Raw genomic sequence first — 22,900 nt, 5'->3', positions numbered from 1 at the left:
TGTAAGTTCTATTAAATATATTTGTAATGAACAAATTTCTTCTCCTTATAAAATAAGTGATGTGAAGGAATGATGCAGTACAGTGACTGCCAGCTGACGGCTGGGTACTACAAGCTTTTCAGTTCACACAGGATTTCCTATTATTGACTGAAGGTGAAAGAATCACAAACACAGAGAAGAGAAAAAGCAGTCTTAAGAAACCAGGAGCACATGAATTTTAAACAGATGAGAAAAGTACAGCAACGTTGTAGGAGTTGGTGGTAAGCCTGCTACGCTTAGAAAGCTGTTCAAACATCCCCTCTGCTGAGCCTGTAAGAGGATGCTCAGGACACCCATTGACTTCAAAGAAAGCTGCAATCACCATGGATTAGACAGTGCCTTGATTGCATCCATTTGTCCCAGAAGCAGGACAGCACTTGTCTTGTGAAAGCACGCTAGGAAATGCTAAAGAGAATGTATTTGCTTTCCAGACATAAATCTCTGTTCTTGAGCCAAGGGGTAGCAGGCAAACACACAGAAGTTACTCAGCTTACTTGGTTTTGTCCTAACTCCGCAGAGGATACAAAACCGACTGACCCTGACAACTCAGAAAAAACCATATGCCAGAAAACAAGTAGCATTTCAATATGGGCTCTTCCTATCTCTCTTATATAAATAGGCCTGAAGAACAGAGCCTGATCCTTAAAATATCCATCACTTTTCAACTGTACTTTCTGAACCAGCAGACATATAGAAACACACATGGATACAGACTGTACAGCTCCAGGGAGAGAGAGACATTGTCAGATATTTTACTGAGAATCCTCAAAATTCATTCCAATGGAAAAGAAACAGCCATATCTGTATGGCCAGGTTCCTGAAATCTGAGACGCTTTTGGTTCTCCACTAACAAGTTTTGTAAGTGGCTATTTCAAAAGAAATATGAAAATTATATAAGAAAAATATATGTTATTAAAACAAATTGGAATTTCAGACATAAAAAATTCAAACTTCATGACATGAGGTTCTGTGCTAGGATGTTTTAAATAATTAAATGTATTTTTTCACTGATGCTATGGTGCTACACCCAGAAGGAAACTGATTTCACCTCTAATGGATCTGAGAAGAATCTGGAGAAGCAACACAGAAGGGAGTATCCACTCAGAAGAATAGAACAGATATATAGAGAGAGATACTTAACAGCAATAAGTATTTTCCATGCCTTCAAATCCAGGACAAAAAGGTACAAGAACTGTGGGGCTGTATTTTGAATTGTTTGCAACCTGTCCAAGCAATTACCATCACTATCTGCCCTGAGCAGAGAGGAAAACAACGTATCTAACCTGCTTCTTTTTCAGTCTTCAACAAACCTTTCCAGTCTGACTACAAGACAACTCTTACTGAAGATGAAAATCCCCTAAATTGAGGAGAAAGGGAGAAAGAAAGAGAAAGGGAGAAAGAAAGAGAAAGGGAGAAAGAAAGAGAAAGGGAGAAAGAAAGAGAAAGGGAGAAAGAAAGAGAAAGGGAGAAAGAAAGAGAAAGGGAGAAAGAAAGAGAAAGGGAGAAAGAAAGAGAAAGGGAGAAAGAAAGAGAAAGGGAGAAAGAAAGAGAAAGGGAGAAAGAAAGAGAAAGGGAGAAAGAAAGAGAAAGGGAGAAAGAAAGGGAAAGGGAGAAAGAAAGGGAAAGGGAGAAAGAAAGGGAAAGGGAGAAAGAAAGAGAAAGGGAGAAAGAAACAGGGAGAAAGAAACAGAAAGGGAGAAAGAAACAGAAAGGGAGAAAGAAACAGAAAGGGAGAAAGAAACAGAAAGGGAGAAAGAAACAGAAAGGGAGAAAGACGAGTAAGAGAAGAGACAAAATGCATTTTCTTCTTTACCAACATTAAAACACAAAGTAACTTCCTGCATAAATACATAAAAACCTGCACATTATGATGGGATTAATTAACAAATGACTAGTAGTTGCAGGCTGAAGGAAATGCAAGAAGTAAACAGGTGACAATGAAGTGCTACTTCTTCGAAAAAGCAATTTATTTAATGTCAGATTAAGTTTTCCACAGGAAAACTTTGCTTTTCAGACACAGTTTCCATCTTGAGAGTGACTCTTTGATCAATGTGTCTGAAAAAAACTACCTCTGTGAAGATTAAGAGAACAAAGGAAACCAGATAAACTCAAACATGGCAATGAAGCTTTTCAGGTCATCAGGTAAATAAACTACTACAGGCAGCTCAGTGGGATACAAATAGTTTTCCTGCTAATGGAAAATGAAGTGGTTTTAAAATAAATAAATAAATAAATAAACCAAACAAACAAAAAAAGAAAACAACAACAAAGTGAAAGTGTCACCTTATTTACCTTTTCAAACAAAATAACAGAATCATAGAATCACAGAATAGTTAGGGTTGGAAAGGACCTTAAGATCATCCAGTTCCAACCCTTCTGCCATGGGCAGGGACACCTCACACTAAACCATGGCACCCAAGGCTCCAACCAGCCTGGCCTTGAACACCGCCAGGGATGGAGCATTCACAGCTTCCCTGGGCAACCCATTCCAGTGCCTCACCACTCTAACAGGAAAGAATTTCCTCCTTACATCCAACCTAAACTTCCCCTGTTTCAGTTTGAACCCGTTACCCCTTGTCCTGTCACTACAGTCCTAATGAAGAGTCCCTCCCCACCATCCCTATAGGCCCCCTTCAGACACTGGAAGGCTGCTATGAGGTCTCCACGCAGCCTTCTCTTCTCCAGGCTGAACAGCCCCAACTTTCTCAGCCTGTCTTCATACAGGAGGTGCTCCAGCCCCTGATCATCCTCGTGGCCTCCTCTGCACTTGTTCCAACAGTTCCATGTCCTTTTTATGTTGAGGACACCAGAACTGCACACAATACTCCAAGTAATAATACATTAAGCTTTAATAAAAACTGCCAAAAAAAACATAGAATCCCAGACTGGTTTGGGTTGGATAGGACCTTAAAGCTCACCCAGTTCCAACCCCCTGCCATTGGCAGGGACCCCTTCCACTAGAGCAGCTTGCTCCAAGCCCCTGTGTCCAACCTGGCCTTGAACACTGCCAGGGATGGGGCAGCCACAGCTTCTCTGGGCACCCTGTGCCAGCGCCTCAGCACCCTTCCAGGGAAGAGCTTCTACCTAAGAGCTCATCTCAATTTCCCCTCTGGCAGGTTAAAGCCATTCCCTCTTGTCCTGTCCATCCAGGCTCTTGTCAAAAGTCCATCTACTGCTTTGTTGCCTAGCCGCTTTGGGCACTGGAGCTGCTCTAAGGTCTCCCCTTCAGAAGCCTTCTCTTCTCCAGGCTGACCCAGCCCAGCTCTCTCAGCTTGGCTCCAGAGCAGAGCTGCTCCAGCCCTCGCAGCATCAAATCAGACAGTGTCAATCCAGGAATCACAAAAGATGAAACTAATTCATGCTCACTGTGGTATGAAACCCAGCACTTCAGCCAATACTCATATCTTAGACATAGAGTGAGACTGAACATTAAAAGTATGCACTGCGATCTAATAAAATAGTTGAAAATGGTGACAAGCTTTCTGGAAGGTAAATCAGAACCTCGTATTTTCCCTATAGTTGTATAGTTTCACAGACTGAATTCCTGCCACCACTTGGAAAAAAGGAGGTTAAAAGCGAAGTGACTATTTGCTAATGACAAATGCAATAAAATAAAAGCAGAATAGTCCCATATAAACCCCACTACACACAACTGCAGATTTGCTCAAGCTCAGAGGCGAGGGGCAAAGATGTTCAGATGAAAATGCAAAATATGAGGAACAACATGGGGGAAAAGCAGCCCTACTTCACATGAGAAATGATTAGCTTGAAGTTAGCAACTGATCCTAGAGTCACAGTTGGAAGCCCTCTAAAAACCAGCAGTTCTGCACAGCTTTGTTCAGAAAAAGGAAAAAGGGTGGAGAGGAATTCTTGTATATCATTGTATAAATCTATTGCACATCTACATCTTTAATGCCACGTGCCCTTCCACCTCCAAAAAGGGCTGGTAGAACTAGATGTATCTATAAAGCCTCCATAAATCAGAGGCATTAAATGCTTTCCATATGAAGGGAGTCTAAACACACTTCAATCTTCAATTTTCACTATAAATCACAAAGAAATACAATTAAAGCCACGTGAAGACAGCACAGAGAGGAACAGAACTCACAATACTCCCTGTGATACAAAAATCTAAATGCATCTCAAATACTTCAGTCATTGGGTTTATAAGTATTAAGAGTCTGTGCTTCTTCCCTCAGATTTGTGAAACAATTGCAGCAGGATGTTTCAGAGATGAAGGGAAAATTAAAAGAGAAGTTATGAAACAATACCACATCTGTCCTCAATTAAAAACTATTGTCCAGTTGCTACACTGGGACTCCAAAATTCCATAAACTGCAAGATCTTAGAGGCTAGGGTGGAACAACCATGGATGAATCAACCCAAATACGTCTTCTTCATTTTTAACTACCATTACAGAAAGAATATGAGACTTTGTTATTAACTTTCATAGAATCATAGAATAATTAGGGTTGGAAAGGACCTTAAGATCATCTAGTTCCAAGCCCCCTGCCGTGGGCAGGGACACCTCACACTAAATCATATCACCCAAGGCCTTGTCCAACCTGGCCTTGAACACTGCCAGGGATGGAGCGTTCACAACCTCCCTGGGCAACCCATTCCAGTGCCTCACCACCCTCACAGTGAGGTCCTACACCTGGGTTGGAGCAATCCCAGGCACAGCTACAGGCTGGGCAGAGAAGAGATTCAGAGCAGCCCAAGGAGAAGGACTTGGGGGTGTTGGTTGATAAGAAAATGAACATGAGCCGGCTTCAGTGTGCGCTTGCAGCCCAGAAACCAACCGTATCCTGGGCTGCATCAAAAGGAGCGGGACCAGCAGGTCGAAGGAGGTGATCCTGCCCCTCTGCTCTGCTCTTGTGAGACCTCACCTGGAGCATTGTGTGCAGTTCTGGTGTCCTCAACATAAAAAGGACATGGAACTGTTGGAACAAGTCCAGAGGAGGCCACGAGGATGATCAGGGACTGGAGCACCTCCTGTATGAAGACAGGCTGAGAAAGTTGGGGCTGTTCAGCCTGGAGAAGAGAAGGCTGCATGGAGACCTCAGAGCAGCTTCCAGTATCTGAAGGGGGCCTATAGGGATGGTGGGGAGGGACTCTTCCTTAGAGACTGTAGTGACAGGACAAGGGGTAACAGGTTCAAACTGAAACAGGGGAAGTTTAGGTTGGATATAAGAAGGAAATTCTTTCACCGTGTTTAATATTTTCTGAGTTGCAGAAGTCCTTGTACAACATATGCTTGGACTGAGGAAGACTTCAGCATTTCATATATGTCATCAGATCAACTCATATTTCTGCTAGAATCCTACAGGTGTTCTAACACAAGCTACTCAATAGTCAAGCTTCATTAAGCTTTTTGTGTTCAGTTCAAACTTGCTAGGCATCCAGTGCTTGTTTTTAGGTTTAGAAATCAAAGTCCCTTGAAGAGTGTCAATGGAGGCACCTCCAAAAAATTATTCAAAACCTCTTAGGCAGATTTTCCTAGTCATAGAATCAGAATCCCAGACTGGTTTGTGTTGGATAGGACCTTAAAGCTCACCCAGTTCCAACCCCTGCCACAGGCAGGGACACCTCCACTAGAGCAGCTTGCTCCAAGCCCCTGTGTCCAACCTGGCCTTGAACACTGCCAGGGATGGGGCAGCCACAGCTTCTCTGGGCACCCTGTGCCAGCGCCTCACCACCATCACAGTGAAGAGTTACAGTCATAGGAAAGTTGTTTAAATCCAGTTCATCCCAATATTTGCAGATTTACAAATGTGCAAGACAGCACTTCCCAAGTCTAATTAAAACTTTCCTAACATGCACATCTGTTAAAAGCTAAAATATACCAAAAAAAAACCAACCCCAAACCACAAAACAAAACACAATAATAGCAAACTACACGCTCTACTTCACAAAGCCGGATTTCATTCACAAATATATCAGGTTTTATTCTCAACAGATGACTCACTGCATGTTCGCTCCCTTCAGTCTTCAAACATTTTGTTAATATATGCAGGAAATAGAGCTACAATAGTTTGCTTATGACAGGGGAGGGTGTTTTATAAACTCAGAGCTTGCAAAAGATGGAAGAAGTCTATGTGTACAGAAAAGTATATTTAGTATGCAGTAGAATATTTAGTAACAAAGACCTACTTTCATCAGGATTACTCACAGAGTAACAGAGAAATAATAAGGAATTATTACTACATGAAAGAGAAATTATCCAATCTAGGGGAAAATACCAACCAGTTTTTGATAGTGACTGACTGAGATTACACTTTCATTTATGTTAGGAATGAACTGAAACAAACAAAGCCACCACAGCTTACTTTTAGTCTGAATTTTCTAACAATACACTACTCTTGGCCAAAATGTAATGGAGAAGGCGAGACTGCTGAAAACAGTAAAAACCAGAACTCACTCTCAGTCTTTCAGCCCCATCTATTTCATGTTACTTGATATGAAGTCACCTTAAAAAATGTCACAAACCTTAGCTTTATTGCCCTTTTCATAGAAAGTTGTTCAAAAGCTCATGTTTCATGTCTTCTAACTCAACACTTCTTTAATGTTAGCTTTTTTAACATACAGGTATTTTAAACCTCCTTTCTTGTTGTGTTTCCCAGTTGCACATAATAGCATCTAACCTCTCTCTAAGTCAAAATTCCTTCTCCTCATTTTTATTTCTTAATGCAAGCCAGAAAAATGCCTCAGTTACTTTTGAACTCCCCATTCTGTACATAGCAGCAATCTCTGATTTCAAATGAAACAAAGGAAATGCAGACAGTTGTAAGAAACAAGGCAGCTTCCCACAGTAACAGAGGAAATATAGACACAGTTCTCTGCTTTTCTCAAAAGCACTCAGACAAAGACTTATAATTTTACCTCTTATGGAGAAGAAATAAACTCTAGAATTCCCCTAAATCAAGCCACAGGCCTATATTATCAATCGTAACTATTACTCAAACCTAACCAATTCCAACATCCACAGGCCTTCTCTTTAGGCACTGTTACTAAAAGCAGCAAGACTATTTTTCAAATTGAAATAACAGTCAACTCTAACAGTGGCAGATAAGAGAGAGCAAATTAAAAATAATTAAAATGAACACTATACTTATGTAGGTCCTATCGCCCGGTGGTAAGCAATGAGACGACTGTTCGTCCTCACAAGTATTCCAGGAACTGAAAGTTTTCTTCTGAGGGCTCGCAGACTTGGCAAAAACAACTCGGAAATGGGAGCATGGAATTAGTATGGTAAAATTCAAGCTTTTTCTGTAAGTAACCTCCACCATATTTTCTGGAAGGCTGATTTTCTACAACTGCGTGGAATAGAATGGGAGACAGATTCCTGCTGACTTTTCTCCACCTCTTACTAAATGAATTTATTATCTTACACCAATGTCCTTTGGTGTAAAACCTGTTTTCCACAAGATCTGTGTTACCCCACCTCAAAAGCAGTCTGAGCTAAGGCAAGACACGATAGCTCAGCTGTAACACAGAACACTTGACATTTATGACTACTTTAAATTCTAATAGCCTGAACAACTTACCTCATCTCCACAGCCCACAGGTTATTGTGATTTTAACAGATTCTAGTAGTAAACCAAACCAGACAAAAATCTCTTTAAAAACTGGTTTTCTATACTTTTCTATACCTTCTATGGATCTTTGCCTAAAAGAAAATGACTGCTATTTTCAGATAACTTCTGTTTAAAATTGATCACAAGGACTTCAAATGTCCAGTGAGATTACTCTCTCTGTACCTTCCCCCCCTGCCATTTACCACTGTATTACCATGGAAAAGGTTAGCTCACAGGGTAGTTGTGCCTGCTTGATCTCTAGATGCAAACTGTTCAACAGTGCTTAACGCAGGTAAGTCTCAGAAAACTGGTCACTTGAGCTGCAGGTTCCCAGGTAATAAAAAGCTGATCACAGTGGCCTCTCCTTTGCCTCCCAAATAGCTCAGTCTTTGAGGCAGATGCCACACAACTCTTGCTGAAGAAAGGGACCTGTTGTGCAGTGAGAAAACCTCATTTTTGGGCCTTAAAATCTGTTCAAACCAATTAATCATTAAAAAAATAAAATTATTTAGCTATTTCTTGTTTGTCACCTCTGGGATTTAAATAGAAACAGTAGAAATATCTTTAATCATCACAAAATGTTTATGAAACTCCACGGAAATAATTCACAGTGCTGGACTGTGCCAGCAAAGCTGTTGGGAAACCCAACAACAAAGCAGACAGTGATTTAATTTCAAACACACCTCAGTGAACTGTAGGTGGTTGCTACTAGAAAAAAGGAGAGCTATCACTGCTGACAAGACTGCTCCAACCTCCCCCTAATCAAAGGCAGTGATTTGGGCAGAAGGGCTATAAAAGCCAGGAGTTAGGGATAAAGAGCAACATTCTTTCTAGAGGACAGGGAGCTGTTGCTTAGAAACTTTACGGGCAGATCCTGCTGGTGTCTCTAAAAAAAAGAAATAGGTCATTCTTGGCTTTAGGTGGGAGAGCTCTTCAGTGATATAAAATCCTCCACATCTTCTCTTTATGTTCACTGTCAATAATTAACAATGCTTTGGGAAAGCTGCTTGGATGCTCTTTTTGCCAACGCCAGCACATTCCCAGTGGCAGAATTTCCAATCTTGAAGCAATCTGGTTGCTAAACAGCATGGATTCGCATCACAGTTCACACAGGGGACTGAGCCCAGACTCCAGGCATAGACTGGACCGTCTTAGGAGGGGACTGGCATCAAAGGAGCAAAAGCGCAGTCAATCATCTCATGCATCTCTCAACTGTTGTTGAGGATAAGTAATACAAAAATTAAGAAAAGAACATGCCACTAGATCAAGAAAAAACTCCCTTAGTTCTGCTTTTAAAATGCACGATGAAACCAGGTCTGCTAAAAATGAAAGTGGAAAGGCCATAACACTTCTTTGAAGCCACGAGGGAACAAAGTTTGCCTTGAAGAACAGAAGGCGAGGTTTGAATCGTATCATTTTGTCGAGGGAAATGGTGCAAGGAGCCCCTAAGTGTCTAAAACAAAGTTGCAAACATATTGAGTGCTCACTGTGCAAAGAAAACAAATTAGTTCAGAGAAGATGGGAAAGAAAAATTATATCAATCCAGAGCCAGTTTTCTCCCCTGCATAAATAATCCACACTTGAACAGTTTTTCCTCATATAAATAACTACATTTGTAAGAAGCCTCAAGTAAGATGGCTCTTATATCATTATTCACTTAAAAACCACTCCAAAAATTCAGACAAATCACTGCTTTCTAACTAAAAGAAAATAAAATGCACAGCTTGTGGTAATAAACAGCTCATAGTCATCGTTCCAGACAAAGTCATATTTTTTCCTCTTCACTTAAAAATAAATGTAGCAGGGGCTCGGTTTCTTATATTAAGCAGATCACATCAAATGAATACAAGGAGATTAAGTACTACCACATGGCACCTAAGGTAGTGAAGGCCCAGGTGCAAGAGTGATAACCCCGAAAAACAAAGCTGGTGTTGTAGAACAAGTGCATCTGGTTTAAACTTCAGGGGCAGATCTCAAATGCAGCTATCAAAGCACACATTCTCTATAGTGTCAACATAAGGTCACCATATCATTCTTTATGCAAGAAAAATAAGGATCATGGCAGCATGTGTAATTTAATCATTGCTGCTTAATTCCAAGGCCAAACCCGACCCTGCGTTCTGATGTTATGAGCGACAAAAAAGCTCTCTTAAGATAACTTCTGGCAGCTATAGGTGGAGTTAACATGTAAGATACATGTTTGGGTTTTAAGGGTTATCACAATGTAACACAAGTTCAAAGTCTGTGAAGAGCGTTTAACTCCCTCATTCAATGCATGGCTGCCCACAGAAGCAAGGCGGCTCATGGGATAACATCTTACTCTCCTATGCCAGAAATAAAGACAAAAGCAACCAAAAAGACCCTTAAGAACTACAACTATTATTATCCACAAATTAATCTAGAAATATACTTTGGAGAAAAATAATCACACAGCGAATGTTAATTATTTACAAAATTGAAGATAACATGGCCCATTTCCCAAAGGTTCATAAATCCACGCGGGAGACTTCTGAGGCATGGAGGAGAGGCCAACCTGATTTTTATTCTTGCCTTTCTGGGCTTATCTACATGGGAAACAGAATTATTTTCTATTTAGCCCTCTGTCAGGTTTTTTTTCAGTTTTAAAATAACTGTTAATGAAATCACAAGGCTTCACCACAAAAAGCACAGCCAAAAATAGCAACAGGACAGCAAATATTGGACTGTAGCAACTCTTAGCAAGCGTGGAGCAAAAAAGCATCTCCTTACATTCAGCTCTCTTGAAATAAAACCCAAGGAATAACAGATTACGTTTTACTGAGGCCTCACTACAGTGATAAGCATTTGCTAGCAGTTTTCCCAGAAATACAGCTCTTAAAAACTATTTTTTCCTTTGGCTTAAGAACATAGCTGAGTATAAAATACTTCAGCAGCGGAACTGTTCATTATGTTCACACATAAGATATCTGGAAATCACCCAAACCATACATAATTTATGATAATAAAAATAAGGTTGTTTTTTGTCTCTGCCACAGTATTCTGCAAAACTCAATTAAACACATTCAAATGTTTTTAACTTTAAAAATATTGGCAACACATAATTTTGATTAAAACATTTAGAAATATAGAGACATCTTCTTTTTGGACTGACATTTGGACTGAAGTTTAGGAATGACAATAGACAAATACTTCAACAGAAGCAGAATGTGGAGGGCTTTTTGTTTTCTGCTTTCAAATGAGAAGATAAATATGGCTAAAAAACACAGCATTCTTCAATGGCAATTAAACATGTGCAAGGACTGCACATGGCAGTATCACTATTGTGACAGAAGACACCTTCAGTGATCACAAACCTTCCTCAAGTTCATCTAGTTCATTTAGTGGGATCCAAAATTGAAAATGCAATAGCTGTTCTTCAGAGACAAAGATTTCCTTGGAGAAATAAATGAAACATTTCTAACCTACTGTGATCACCACCCTTGAAACAACAGGCCAAGGGGAATGGCTTTAACCTGCTCAAGGGGAGACTGAGATGAGCTCTTAGGCAGAAGCTCTTCCCTGGGAGGGTGCTGAGGCACTGGCACAGGGTGCCCAGAGAAGCTGTGGCTGCCCCATCCCTGGCAGTGTTCAAGGCCAGGTTGGACACAGGGGCTTAGAGTAAGCTGCTCTAGTGGAAGGGGTCCCTGCCTGTGGCAGGGGTTGGAGCTGGAGGAGCTTTAAGGTCCCTTCCAACCCAAACCATTCCATGATTCTGTGATATATCTTGCATCTCATCTTGTAATAGTTTCCATGGTACTCTCTATATTTAGAAATACAGGCCCACAACAATTATTATATTCTTCATACAGGATACTCTGCATATGAGATACAAACACCTATAACATACTTTAAAGACAACTTTCATAATCCTCCCTATTTCCACTTACATAAAGGATCTCTGAAATGTCAGTACTCTCACCAAACTTCATAATTATTTAATGTACCTTGCCACATTAAAGACTAACCGTGAGTTGTGGTTCCTATAACTAACTGAAGAGCAAGTTTAGTACTATAAAGTCTGTACAACAGTGTGGTATGAGACTAAGTCCATCTGTAATGCTTTGTTCAACTGGCCCAAATAATAGAACGAGTTTCTGATTTCAGAAGAAAAGCTCTATAAAGTAATGCAGATAAACAGTTGAATTTGCTAGAGATTTAAGCAACTTATTATGTATCTCTGTAACATCACACTGGTCTGGCTCCTGCCACACTTAGAAGACAGAGACACAGACCACAGCCAAAGGCAAAGCTAGGTCCAGAAGTGTTGGGTAAGATCTCTGTAATATTAATGAAAAATCTGCCATTAATTTTAAGGGATAAGGAATTTAATCTTGCAGAATCTGAATAACCAAACCAGTCCCTTAGCTATAACACCCAGAAACCCATCTGCAGTGCTAGAAGAGGCCCCTGGTAAAATAAATCTTTCTATTTGGTCACTGTGATGTCTTTCTCATGTTTTACACATTTCTTGAGATTGCAGACTTTTCAGATTCGAGGCACTTAATTAATACCTCAGATTTGAGGCACTTAATTTACTGCAGAAGGACTATTATGTGAACACCAGAGCCAAGATTCAGCATGAGTGCTCTTTTTTTATCTCTAATGCATAAAGGAAGCTCATCTACTCAAGACACAGTAGTGGATTTTTTATTATTTACATAATTTCCTCTTATTTAAAGGAGCTCTAAGTACTCGAAGCTATTAAAAGTCTTCCTGCAACTCACCTTTCCCACTGCAGCTGTGCCTTGCCTCTGTTTGCTGCACCCGAGCTGGAATAGCCAACAGGCAACTTCAGTTCTAAGCACTGTTAGACATTTCAAATTAAAGCTAGGTGGAATTTATTACAAATGCATTTTTTAAAGAGTGATTTCAAAATTCTTTCCTCACTTACACGATCTTGGTTTCACCCCAGTGAAGAAACCTTCTTAATCAAGAACAGCAATGCAAGAGAAACATCCAAACCAGCATAGCCAAGAGCTGAGTGGGCAAGGTCACTCCAAACCAGGGAGATCCAGGTAAAAGCTGCCCAGGGTATGTCACTAATTCCAAGAACACTTGAAGTGTTTAAAATCCAATACCATATTTATTTGGGGACTGTGGCTTTCAGTCTTAGAAGTTGTTCCTTTTGTGTAACTAAATACAAACTGTTCTGATCTGCCCATGCATTAATCATTACAGAGACCATCTCTCATTCTGTTTCAAGAAATACTGTATTCATAGAATCATTGAATGGTTTGGGTTGGAAGGGACCTTAAAGCTCAACCAGCTCCAAACCCTGCCACAGGCAGGGACACCTTCTACTAGAGCAGCTTGCTCCAAGCCCCTGTGTCCAACCTGGCCTTGAACACTGCCAGGGATGGGGCAGCCACAGCTTCTCTGGGCACCCTGTGCCAGTGCCTCACCACCCTCACAGGGAAGAGCTTCTGCCTAAGAGCTCATCTCAGTCTCCCCTCGGGCAGGTTAAAGCCATTCCCCTTGTCCTGTCCCTGAAGGTCCTTGTCCCAATCCCCTCTCCAGGTTTCTTGTAGCCCCTTTAGGCATTGGAAGCTGCTCTAAGGTCTCCCCAGAGCATCCTCTTCTCCAGGCTGAATAACCGCAACTCTCAGCCTGTCTCCATAGCAGAGGTATTGTTGTTGATTATCTCCCAAGGATTGCTCAGGAAAGGCTTTAGCCACCACAAGTACTTACATCTGCAACATCCTTGCATACAACAAGTCTTTCTTTGGGATATCCCAGCAACCAAATGGACCTCATGCTGTTTCTGACACTTTTATGGAGCAGAGAAGGCTAAAAGAAGAGATCCTAATCTTTACATCATTAAGGAAAGCTGATTTAAAAATAAATAAATAGTCAACTCTAGTGCTTCCCCTTCCTCCTGACTGATCTTTTTATGGAAAATCAGCCAAGAAGCTGTTCTTGGACTACGTAATCTTTTTTTGTTTGTTTCTTTTGGCTGCCTGTCAGCACCCAGCAGAAATAAACTCATTACGCTGACAGGAGACCTGAACACACTCATGTTGTCAGTGCATCTCAGCATCATTCTCGTGAACCCAAAAGCCATAAAGCAATTAAAATAAAGATAAGCTTACTCCACTCTTCAGATGCAACCAAGTTTGGAAGGATCTGTCAAACCAAAGGGAGATGCTCGAGCATCTGAACTAAAGGGTTTCTCTGATCACATTGAGGAAATCTTAATTAAACATAATAAAAATGAATAATAAAGTGCTATCTCTTACCCTGTCAACTAAAGGTAAATATTGACCATGGACATCCAATATAATTTCTGGTTCTTGGGCTGAATTTGTAAACAAAAATCCTGTTGGTAGTAAATACAGAATTAGCACAAGGCAAGCCAAAATGTGTTTGTTAGACTGTAAAAAACACTGTGGAAACGTACTTAAGTTATTTAAAAGATGAGGAAAGCATGCAGAGGAATAATAAAATTCATATAAGGTTTGAGCATAAGTAGAAGACAATCCTGCTCAGGACTAATATCCCAGCTACCCTTTATCATCTAGGAAGCACCTGTATAGTTCCATTGCCCTGCCTTGCACTGGCCCAGTATTCCCTGGGCTCAGGCCTGAATGCAAGGGGTTGAATTGGAGTGTACAAGAATGAGTCTCAAGGATGAGAGTCATCCAAAAACTTTTTAGTGTTCAAGAGCAGATTAAAGCACCCAGGGATTCAGTGCGGCTGCATTAGCCGTGCACTGAATTCTCCCTAAGCTATGCAAGTAAAATTAAATCGTATGAGAGCAACAGTTTTAAATGTTCCTGTTCTTGCCAGATATCAGATGTGACCCAGAAACACTATATAACAAGTCCAAAAGTCCAAAACATTTTGTCAGCTGAATGAAATCAGCCTGCATTCTAGGGAAAGCATGGGCAAGTGACAGCTTTGCATACTGCTGAGGCCTCTGACTACTGTTCCCAGCAGACTGGAGTATTTGTTTGATTCTATTTATTCCTCTTCTATCCTTACACAGCCTCATCCTCCTTCATTCATGGACTTCCTGACAATTTATTTTTCTTAGAAGTATTTCTGCGTAACATCTAAGCACTGGGAATGTAGATTACAGAGATAATAGATACGTTTAAAATTAGACTAAGCAGCTGTAATTCTGGATTTGCGTTTCTGACTTGATTATAGTACGCACTCAAGACTATTTGTCTAAGAACTAGAAATGAGTTCACACACTGCAATAAAAATACATGAGTCTCTCTTACGTTGACCCCAATCAAAACCATTGCTGGGTAACAAATGGCAATTGTTTCTTTCTAACTGGTAACAAACGGCAGTGGTTTCTTTGCAATTCTGTAACTTCGTTTTAAAGATTCACCTGTGGATTTTAATTGCAAGAATTAAATTAACAGAATTTCCTGTATTTTACAAATAGAAGAACTATTCTCCTACTTTGGATTCTTCTCACTGCACATTGTAGCTGTTATCTATTGTATACCTTTCCTTGAAAGGCTGAACAGTCTTTTATCTAAAAAGTCAACATATGTAACCATCAGGTAACCATTTAGAATGTGTTCTGATAAATTCTCTTATCAAAATCAAGCACATAAGACAATTTATTTTACTCAAATATTCCGACACAATAAAAAAATCAATCCTGTTCTATTTTGGTAAAAACTGAAATAATGATTTTCATCATACCTTTTTTCTCAGAGATACAGGAATGAAAAGGAAGAAATTGGGTTCTGTATTCGAATGTGCTCAATAAATATGGTGGCACATGTTAAAGCAACTGCAGGTTTTGCTTCTAAGAGCTTTATCATGAGATCAAGTCACCTCAATAGGAAACATGTATTATGCCTCTTCTATCTAAAAAACTAAGCAGAAGTTGTATCACACAAGTTTCACCTCCATGCATTAGCTCCATCTTGCTTGCAGAGGCAATATTGCATCGGGGGGACATGTATCAGTACTGATAGGAACACCCCTCAAGAATTAACCATGGGTAACTTCTCACAGCTGATCATATTTTATATCAGAGAGACCATTAAATAAGCATGCAGGAAGGACAATATTTAGTCAGAAAGGACATCACACCTATTCTCTATTTATTTACATCCATTCATTTACTTAGTGCTATTTACTCACAGAAATCTCTACAGCAACTCTAAATTTAGAGAAGAACTTTAAAGAGGATCTTTTACTACACCAAGAAGCAAACAACAAAATCTTTTTCCCAGAGACAGCAAAAGAGCAAAAATTATCTCATCAGATAAATATGTCTGCCTCAGATTATTGCAGCAAGTTAGAACTGCAAATAATTTTTATGCCTCTTTTCAAGAGCTTTTATTCATGTTTGTTAATGTGGATCCTCTGCAAAAGGACAGAACTATTGCTGCTAAAATTATGATGCTACAATAGAAATAAAATCACTGCTTGCTAACATTTTTGTAGCTATATTTTTACTCTATAGTATTAATAATTTCATAACTTCTCAAAGTTAAATCTTTAGGAAGAGGTTTTTCAGAGTTTCTTTTTCTTGTTGAAAAGATTTAGAGAACTGCTAAAAGTGGGTCTCAGCTCTGCACAGGATGGCCACAGTTTTTCTACTTAAAATATAAAGAATAAAACATTTCCAATGAATCCATCTCTTATAAGTGAAACTTAGAGAATGAAGAGATTTAGCTGCCCCTGCTGTGCTGGATTGTCTTTAATGGAGAATTTCCATATAGATTCAATGGAATATAAAGGAGTGGTTTTTGTTAGTAAATAATAGAGTATTAAAAATTAAGGTTGATTACTTGTAGCAAAGAGCAAACTGATTAATCCATTTACAAGAAGCTTTAAGTAATTTAAAAGCTTAAGCCCCACTTGCAGCAGTCACCTGGGCAATGTGAGCCTAACTTGACCAAAGCCATTTCCATTTTCTGCTTGTAAAAGTATATGCAGAGCTTAAGTTCCATTTACATTCAAATTGTCTCCTCTTCTAATATTCTTGCCTACTTTAAACATAATGTACCATATACTTCTATTTAAAATACATAGCTTCAGAGAAAAAGACAAGTACATAGGAGAAAGAAATGTCACATACTAATTATTATAACACCAGTGACAACAACAGATTGGAATAGCCATGAAAACAGCTTTAAAATACTCTGAATGCAAAGAGGCTTTTGTATAACTGCAAAATCTACTATTTTTTTCTACCACTCAGATGAAAACCCTGTGAGATGTTCTTACTGTTACAGGATTCAGCTTCACTTAAGCAAGTAATTCTCATTACTTAGGAAGCCTGAAAACTTGGGCAGTCTCTGCAGCAGTGTTGAAAATGTTTCTCTCCTGTTCTCAGTACCAGAATACTAATGCAAGGGGTGATGTGACTGAAAATCATAGCTAGCCAAAAGTATTCCAACGAGAAAAAACATCCAACACCTTGCTGTCAGAAAATGCTGATTCAGCAGAGTTAAAGTACTTCAAAGAAAGGTGTGTTTTCTCAACACAACTGATGAAAAACTATTGAAAAGCTTTCCTCCTGAGCCCTATAAAGCCAAAAGTCTTTGTCTCATCAAGGACATGACATTTGAAACACAGTCTGGAGAGATGAGGGGTTGGTGGGATGCAGAAATATTCCTACTTGGGAAAACAGTTTTCATTTTGCTGGAAATTTTAAACTCCACCAGCTTGTTCCAATCCAAAGGAAAACAAAAATCCTGATTTTAATCAACTTTACTGGTAATGCTCTCAACAAGTGATGCCCACAGTTTCATTTTCTAGAGCAGCTGATTTAGAGTTGTGTAAATGACTTCCACATATCTTACTGTTTGAACACATCCAAGAATGCTATCATATACACAACCATTCTTTGGAACCAGATATCATAGTACTCTCTCAACAACCCATGTATGATGTTGAGGAAGCCATTTAGAAAACTGAAATGTAGAGCTTTTATCCAGAAACCTGAGACAAAATCCATTTACATCCATAGAATGCTGAACCTCCCAACTGAAAACTCAATACAAGAATGTTATCACTCTTCAAGATACATATAGATGTCATATAGATGTCCCAAGATACATATAGATGACATATAGATGTCCCAAAAGACAATAAGAAGCTCGAATATAAGCATAACTTAACTATTAATCACTTCTTTTAATATGCCAAAACCTGGTTTCTGTTCTTTGCTGCCATGTCTTCACCTCATTTCTTATAGTAGTCTTAAACACTTCTGTCCTTTTAGTTTCCAGCAATGCTAAAGGCACACCAGACTTTGATCACAGCCAGGTTCACGGTTTTGTTGATACAGCTGGAGGATCTTACCCATCACTAAGGGAGCTCCAGAGGAACTAGAATTTCAGCCACTTCTGCTTCCTGCTCGAGCCTGCTGTGATGGAATCCATGCCTTGGGAAAGTTCTCACTGGTCAACTGATACACTTTACTGTTTATCTAATCCCTCAAGAAAATTTATCCTCACAAATGTTATGTTTATACAAAATAAACACATTTATTTTAGTCAAGTATCAGCTTTTAGCTCAGCTGCTGAAATACAACTGTCATTTGGTCACTTTTACCTTCACACACACCCCCCATTCTGTTATTTTTATATCTTCTTCTTGCATCTCACCTCAATAATTACCTTTCAGAGAACAATTTCAACAGACCTGAGTCACAAAAACTTCAGTTATGAGTTAAGCGTGCTACTTAAATTACTATCAGGTTAATGCTGTTACTCTTTAATTGTGTATCCCTGCCCTTCCTACTTCCAAATACATGTTGAATTATTTATATCTATATACTTGCACTTCATAATCCCACTACCATTTGGTAGTATACCTAAAACCAAAGTATGTCCAAAGTATGTATACTGCCTATGAACATGCCTGGAGAACATAAATAGAGTTTAGTTTTCTTTAGCCAGCCCTTGAAACATTCTATATTAAAAGCAAAAGCCTCCTCTGCTCTGAAATGTAAAAAATTGTATGGTTCTGTCACTGTACACAGGGAACAGATCTCACAGTGGTGTGTTCAGAGAGCATGTAATACCTAAAAGGCACTGTCATAACTACTACAATTTGGTAACAGAATGGATTTCAATAAATACTTCTATTAGAAGTAAAAAGGCATACATAACAAAAAAGAAAAGTATTAAGAGGTAACAAATTCCACACTTACTGAAACAGTAAGAGTAAAAAATTGATAGGAGGGGATGATGATATCTCTTGGCAACAAGAAAGAAAGAAAACAAACAGGGATTTATAAGAACAAAAGAAATCACAGCCCTCTCACAGGTGGGCTACTAAACAGGGACTCGGATCTACACCAACAGTCCAAAAGGGCAGATACAGTCAATAAGTAATTCAGCATTTCTAAAGAAGTGGGATGATTTCGCTGGTACCTGATGAGAATGATTAATTACTTCTTCAGTCCATTACAAGTACAACGTTAAAACAACATTACTTTGCAATAAACATTCATGGTCAGAAGGACCAAAGATCATAGCAGAGGGTTCTCACAGAAGCCTCCAAGGGGATTTCTATCCCACCACCATGAATTTCCCAGGGGAATTTCAGAAGTCTGAATGAACACTCATGTTACAACTGCACTCTAAAAGAGTATCGAGTCAATGTTTACAGCCATTGGAAGGTTGTAAGGACGGCAGTCCTGAGCAGAACAACAATTTAAGAAAAAGTATATGCAATTCAACAGATACATCAGAGCTGTGTAACAAATAATAGGAAGAAAAATCAATGAACATTGATCCTCTTAAAAGAATGTGGTTTTATTCTTTGATACAATCACTATTTCCAATTGGTACAAATATGACTATGGATGTATAAACTTCCATTGCACTTGATGTGGTGCTCTGTAATAGCCTGATGACCAAATAGCACCAGTTAAGCAGGTAAAGAACTGCTTAAATGACATCTCAAAATGAAAAAAGAGCAGCTTTAGAGAAGAACACATCACAACATAACAGATTAACACGGAGCTCAGCAAAAGTGGAGCCACTATCACAAAACAGCTTTCCAATCATTTATAAGTCTACACAAATGTGACAAAATTTGCACAAGGTATAAATAGACAGAATGCTGCATAAGGAAGATAAATCATCTACAAAAAGTGACCAGGTTGGTGTCTTCAACCTATGCTAAGAAAGAAAGCATGCTTTAAAAAAGCCACGTACAAAGTTATAAAGCTACAACCAAGAACCACATGCTAGACTACAGAATGATAAACTCCCATGGAAAGAAACAGGGTTTGCCCCAGTGAGCATAGCCAGTGAAATTGAGATCAAAACACAGTGCTGCAGGTGGAGGTTTCATATGGAAATGCCATATAGAACCAGCAGAGTAACACTACAGAGGTAATATTTAAACCAGGCTGTACCCAGCTCATGTTTTCACAGAAACACTGAAAGAGCGTATTAGGGGAAAAAAAAAAACACAACACAGAAATGGAGTTGTGAGGAAAATGCATGCAGTGACAAATATAAAGAATTTTAGCTCTCCCTTTCTTTTTTCCAAACAGAAAAAAGAAAGGGGATACTGAGTTACAGCGAATAAATACCTCCATGGTAAGAAGATACTTTGAGCTCTTCAGCATAGTGGAGGAAAGCACACCATTAGCCTGTGACTGGAAGCTGAAGCCAAATAACTTAATAAAGCACAGATTCTCTACCTCTTACTGTCTTCCGATCAAAATTCCAATTTTTCTGGAAAATACATTTCAGCCAAATGCAAGTTCCTGCACTCAAAAGTAATTGAATAAAATCCAACTGGCTGTAATAGTCAAGGGGTCAGAGCAGCAGATTTAATTGGTTCCTTTGGCTTTAAAGTCTCAGGCTATGAATACATCTTGGTTTTCAGTGTTCAAAGGTATTTTGGTAGCACCGTACATGCTCAACATTAATATTAAAAGAACTCTCCATAAATTAGGGTTGCATTTCCTTTTAAGGGCTCAAGTGACACTGGAGCTTTCCCGTTGAGGCTTTTGTCATCAGCAGAGCCCGTTAACGGAATTACAGCCATCTCGTACACAGCTGAGGTGGCACAGCTGTAAACAATGATTTACACAATCGAGTGCAAAAGTTCATCCTTCACATCCATACTGTTTCTCCTCTAGAAAGAATTCTGTTTGACCTGGATTATAAAAAGCCTGGCACAATACATGATATCAATCATAGACGCTGTAGGTAAAAGGGAAAACCAGCAGCATTGTAGTAGCCACGAAGCCAGCAAAAGCTGTTGTTCGCATCAGCAACATCATTTGAGACTACCCCTATGGATGCTACTTATCTACTTCATACTCCCAAGCACACGGCATTCCCTGCAATCTTGACAAGTGAATAGAATCACTGTTTCTTACAGAATGCATGCCAAAACAATGCATAATGTGTGGTTTGGTATTATTCAGGCTGATAGAATTTTGCTGTAGTATTGGCTGCTGTGGTATCTATAGATTTCTAAAATAACAGGGGTTTTGGAGCATATCTATCCCGATAAAGTATAAACAAACTTCTAATTCAGCAAACGGAAGCTTAAAGAGGCTGACAGCATCTGAAGCATGCTAACAATCCAATAAACGTTCTGCCACTACACAACCGATGAGGGGAGAAACACAGCCGCCAACTGATCATTTCAACTGACGGAGCATCACCTTAAAAAAGAAACAGGCACCGCACGCAACCGGCAAGACACGAGGGAGTGTGCTCAGCCTTCTAACCTACAGAGAAGCAGGTGCGTGCCACCTACTCCTCACACTACACCCGGTCATAAAGATGGAAAAGTTACTTTCCCAAAGTGAAGGCACATGGATGCTCCCCATAGCACCCACAACACCAACTCCCAACGGGCAAGGCAGCCAGGGAAGTCTTACAGCAGCGACATCGCTCCCCACCACCACATCTAAGCAAAACTTCCACTCCAGACATCACACAATGAGACCTTTGGCCACCACCTCTCAGCCAACATCCATGCAGCTTTTCACCATCCCCCGGGAAAAGATAAAGCCACGTTTTAAACTTTAGCTCTTTGCCACCGGAGCAAATCCTTGGTTGCGAGCTGGCACGTTTTGGGTGGGAAACGATGAGGGTGGTTAAGAGGTCCCAGCGCCCCTGCAAGAGGCCTAAAGGGAAGGGATGGAAGAAGCTGCTTTCTCCGGCACCCCCTCCCCACCGCAGAGCCCCGCGCCCCTTCCCTGCCATCAGGCAACCAGAGCAGCAGCAGCCACTGTAAATTACGGAGACGCACAGTGGATGGAGAAAAGGGAGGAAGAAACCTCTGATGCCTGAAGAAAGGAGAATCATGTAAAACAGTAAAAAAAGGACTTAAAATAACACAGAGCTAGGTTTCACCTCGAAGGCAAAGAGGTGAATAAGTGAAACACCACACCTCTGACCCTTTCTTTTCTTCCTTACATCTAATCCCCCTCTTCCCATAATACACACACCACAAAATGACCATTAATTCAAATCCATTCTTTAAAGGAGGAGGATTATCTCTGTGACAGACTCTGTCTCTTTTACCGAGCAAGAATTAAAATTGCATTTAAAGGAAAAGAAAAGGATGTGGGGGGGGGAAGAAAAGGCAGCATGATTATTATTTCTGGTGGGTGCGAAATATGTGCAAGGGGAGAAGGAGTCTGGGGGATGGGGCGGAGTGGAGAAAGGTGGCTAAGGAGAGAAGAAAGAAACGGAGGACCAGGAAGCGCAAGGAGGGATGAGGAGAAGGCGAGATAAGGAGGAAGGAGGATAAGGAAAGAAGGATGAAAGGAAGGCGCTCGGGGAGATGGGGGGTGGGAGGATGAAAGGGAGGAAGGGATGAGGGGAAGAAAGGAGGATGCTTTGCCCTGGCCTCACCTCGGCTCGGTGGGTGGGGGTGGGAGAAGCTCTCTCCGCCGCCGCCTCCTCCTCCTCCCCAGCAGCGCCGGTCACTGACGGGCTGGCTGCGCGGCGCGGCTCCCTCGCACAGCGCCCGGCCCCGGCTCCCGCCTCCCCGCCCTCGCCGCCCGCCTCCCGCCGCCGGCCCGAGCCGCTCTGAAGGGACCCGGGCGCTGCCGCCGCGGCCGCCAGCCTCCCCGCGGCAGCCACTAGGGGAGGAGGAGGCAGCGCGCCTGCGCCACCGGTACCGCTGGGCCGGCAGTGGGGAGCGGGGGGCGAGGGGAGGCCTTGCTGCCGCTGCCGGCCCCGGCTCGGCCGGTCTACGGGCTGACTGCGGGCCGCCTCAGTGCGCAGTTGCTGTGAGTATGGAGACGGCGTTACCGGGGGAGGGAAGGGGCCGGGGGTGTGAGGGGAGGGGAGCGGGGC

At 40.8% G+C, this 22,900-nt stretch overlaps 1 protein-coding gene across 1 annotated transcript in view; it reads right to left on the bottom strand.

Annotated features, from left to right (window-relative positions):
• CTNNA2 (catenin alpha 2) overlaps nt 1-22,614 on the bottom strand; it is a 503,340-nt gene extending 480,726 nt beyond the window's left edge. The window contains exon 1 of the mRNA XM_057403217.1: nt 22,454-22,614. The gene's annotated coding sequence lies outside the window, so the exon portion shown is untranslated. The remainder of the gene's footprint in view (nt 1-22,453) is intronic.
• Between the last annotated feature and the right edge of the window lie 286 nt (nt 22,615-22,900).

Source organism: Pezoporus wallicus, unplaced genomic scaffold (assembly GCF_028554395.1).
Source record: "Pezoporus wallicus isolate ANWC-B61680 ecotype Strahan unplaced genomic scaffold, APGP_CSIRO_Pwel_v1 contig_6644, whole genome shotgun sequence".
Taxonomy (NCBI): Eukaryota; Metazoa; Chordata; class Aves; order Psittaciformes; family Psittacidae; genus Pezoporus; species Pezoporus wallicus.
Note: the sequence above shows the minus strand (reverse complement) of the source record. Positions and strands in the feature narration are given on the sequence as shown.